Here is a 4,240-nt window from a genome sequence, read left to right on the forward strand (position 1 = left end):
TGGGGAGCTGAATTTCACCCGTTGTATTCTGGGGGAAAATCTACCTTTAGAGGAGTCGGGAGCAGGTAAATGACACAATGTGGGGGAAAAATGAGGTTTTGAATGAAATGCTGCAGAGAATTTGTGCTGGACAGTTTTTCTTATATGTAGAACTATTTAATAATTTACAGCAGCTTGAGATGTGAAGCACCCAACACAGCCATTAAGATCTTATTTTAGTGGAATATCTGGCTTGCACAATAGGATTCTGCAAAAAGAAATATTAAAGAGAATGAAATCTGCTGCAATCCCACTCTCAATTTCAAGCTCTTGAGAAAAGAAATGCCAATCCGAACTATAGCTCATTCTGAGTCCTGAGTGCTAGCTGGAGGCACTGCAGCCATCAGGGCCCCATCGCCCAGAGGGGCGCCCAAGGGCCTGCAGGAATCCCCACACTGATCACACAACTACAGCTACAGGCAGGGAGCAGGGGGAGGCTGGTTCCCCGGCCAATTAGACCCTATTAAAAAAGAAGAAAAAGGACATATATACTGTAATTGGCCAATTTTTTAAGAAATTATGCTGTGCATCAAAAGATGGTAAATGAAATGGTATATATACATATTTATTTAGTCTTATTTGAGTTCCCTAAAATCTTTTCTGTAAAATGAAACACCTCATAGAAATAAAGTTGAGATCCAGTGATTCTATTTCTAGGAGTCTATCCTGAATACTCAACCAAGGCTACATCTACAGAGATGTTCACTGCAGGATTGTCCATGATAGCAAAAAAATTGGAGAGAACTTGGGAAATAGTTAAATGAATAACATGCTATGGCATACTATGTAGGCTTTAGAAAAAAAGGAAGGTACTCTTTTTTTTTTTATGGATACAGAAAAATGTCTCTAATGTATTGAGTAAAAGAATAAAATTATACATCTCTATATACTGTAATCCCATTTTTGTTTAAAAAAAATAAAAGCGTGTATGTCCATCTATCCGGGTGTGACTAGAAAAGGTCTGGGAAACAAGGGGCATCAGTGGATGTCTTTGGGGGATAGGATAGTAGAGAGGAAAGAAGGACTTTTACTTTTTCAGGTTATACTTTTGTGTGATGTTTGATTTTAATTTTTTTTCCCCACGATGAGCATCTGTTGTTTTTGTAGCCTTTTACCTTGCCCAGTTGTCACCATGGCCTAAAGAGCAAGTCACCCTGGAGTAGCTAAAAGACATGCCAAGCTGGTGGGAGAGCCTTAATTTACCTCTGTCACCAGTCTCCCCTTTATCTGCATATTCTTATGGCTTAGACAAGAAAAAAAGAGAGAGAGAGAATAAATCTTAGTAATAATGTTCCCAAAGTAAATAGGGCATTTGGCTACCGAATCCATGGCTCCCTTTCCCTAAGCTTCTGAAGTGTCAACACAGTATTTTAGAGACCAAGGATTTCCCTAGACTCATGACATGTTAGGGCCTGAGAAATAATAGATACCAACAGCCTGATTCTACCAATAAGGAAATAGAGTCAAAAAGGAAGGGTGGCTTGTCCAAGGTACACTGGCTTCTGGAATAATGTTTTAGGTTCCTCTTTCTATGCTATTTCTACCAAAGACCAAAGAGATTAAAAAAAAAAAAAATCAGATTCCACCAAATAGTAAAATATACAAGGTCTGCGCCTCACAGAGCTGTCAGTTCTTTGGAAGAGTTTAAGAAGTATGGGTGTGAATACTTTTTAAAATGTCTGGTAAATTCTTCAGTGAAATCATCTGCTCCTGAACTTTTCTTTTGGGGGAGGTTTTTGATTACAGATTCAATCTGTATTCATTTAAATTAGCAGCCCCCGTCTCCAGCCTTATCCTTTAGTCCTCAGCAGCTTAGATCTCTTCCTTAAGAGGCTCTCCCTTGATGTGACTCTGACACAAGCACTGTACACTCTACCTAGCTGAACTGGGGACTGAGGCTTGAAATGTAGTTGGATATTCACAGCTGTATGTGGACAATGCCAGCTCTGCTTAGCAGAAGGACTCTTAAATGGTTAATGACAAACCTATACAACCGAATCTTCTCTTAAAAAGTATACATATTGGGTGGTGTTTTCATTTCCTCGGGCTGCCATAACAACGTACCACAAACTGGGTGGCTTAGAACACCAGAAATTTGTTGTCTTACAGTTCTGGAGGCTTGAAGTCCCAAATCAAGGTGTCGGCTGGGTTGGTTTCCTTGTTGGGCTGTGAAGGACTATTCATTCCAGACCTCTCTCTGGACTCCTGGTGGCCTCAGACATTCTTTGGCTTGTAGATGATGGCCTCCTTGTGTCTTTACGTTGTCTTTCCTCTGTGCATGTCTGTCTCTGTGTCCAAATGTCTCCTTTTTATAAGGACACCAGTCATATTGGATTAGGACCCACTCTAATGACCTCAGCTTAACTTGATCATCTGCAAGGAATCTATTTCCAAATGTCACATTCACAAGTACTATGGATGAGGGCTTCGACATGGTTTGAGAAACACCATTCAACTCGTAATAGGTAGGAAAAAGAGTAGCGTGCTCCTTTGAACTCAGTCCTAACATCCTGGAAGCACTGGGGCCCAGAGTGATGTCCTGATGACAAGGTGGCTTCTTGTGCTACAGCATAAAAACCTCTGTCACTGCAGGTATCTGCCATACCCTTATTTCTAAAGAATGTGCCTAATTTAATTTTGTTGCTCTTTGGGAACTTGGCCATTTGCATTCATATTTCCATTCCTCCTGCCCTGTCGTCATTGTCCTGCACATAGCAGGTGACGATAAATGCTGTTGCACTTGCTAGCTGTAGAGTGCAGGCCTTATGAAGTCGGACAGCCTTCGGTTTGAAGCTAGGTTCTAGTATGTACTAAGTGTGAGGTTTTAGGAAGCTGTAAGCTTTTAGCTTCCATTTCCTTGTTCACAGCATGGGGCAACTGCACCTTACAGACTGGTTATAAATGAGGCAGTTATGTGTAGTAGCACTGGTACAGTGGCTGGCATAAGATTAGTTCAATAAAGGATAGCTGTTATCTTTTATTAGCTATAAATGAAGTGAGTAAACTGTCGGAATAACTAGCCCAGGCACATAATAATTAGGATTTTGAAAAATACATTCTAGTTTGGCAGCAAAAACACAAAGGTTCATATGACCAGCCTGAATGCTGCCTGGAAGACACCCATAGAACACCACTTTAAAATTCAAACTGCACCCAGAAAGGAAAAAAGATAATTTTCCTTTAATTTAAAACATGTGAAGGTCCTGAAACCACAATTCTAGTATTCCTTTTCCTTACTCCACCCATAAGGAAAGGAACAATGAGTCCTCCCATCCTTGTCCAGGACAGATTCTGGTAGCCTCTGTCACATGTGTACATTGGTGCCAGCAGAGTCCTGAGCTAAATAACCCAGCCCGTGAGAAACCATAGGCAGTGCATGCAAATCTCAGTTCATACATTTGTGAGTACGAAATAACTATTTGTATAATTTACTTTCTATTTTGAGCCCCAACCTTGTGGAGTCCTCTCCGCCAGGCTTCCAGGGGCCTCCACCCTCCAGGCATCTGCCCACATGGGTTCTTGCTGTGCCGTCCATTGTTCTGTTCACCATGCCCTGTGGGCAATGACTCTGTCATGTCCAACTGAGGACATGGTCATCTCTTTGCAACGTTGCCTAGAACAAGGTACGTGAGGCAAATGCCTACAGGGAGCAGGCAAGGAGAGCTCATGAGTGAAGCAGGTGGTGTGCCTATTATAAACACATAAGAACATCCTTCACTTCTACAAAGAAAAGCGCTAGCTTTCGTTTCTTTCAATGTGAGCCATCTTCAGTCTATATTTTGTTTCCACATTTATGGAAAAATCTTGGGTAAAGAGAAACATCTATTGTCTGGAATACAGCAGTGCAAGTGTCATGATGAGTGGCAACTAACCTTTGGCCTCAGCATAGGGATAAGGCAGGGACTGGTAGGGACTCTGGCTAACTAGAGTGAGTGTTCATTCCTTATCCATTTGGTGCCATGACAGACAGAATCCAGTATGGACAAATTTGCCAATTATTCAAGAGAAGCTCAAACCCAGATTTTTATGTAACATTGCCTAGATTTTTAATGACTGAAATTCACATGGTCAAAGTCAGATGGAGCTCACAGGCCTCTAGTATGTGGGCGCAGCCCAGAGCCACATCTCTGGAGACAGGTCTGCTTCACAGCCAGGCTGCTGGAGAGCCCACGCAGCAGCCCTGCTTGTCCCCACTGCTCTG

This window comes from Pteropus medius, unplaced genomic scaffold (genome assembly GCF_902729225.1).
Source record: "Pteropus medius unplaced genomic scaffold, Ma_sr-lr_union100, whole genome shotgun sequence".
NCBI classification, from domain to species: domain Eukaryota; kingdom Metazoa; phylum Chordata; class Mammalia; order Chiroptera; family Pteropodidae; genus Pteropus; species Pteropus medius.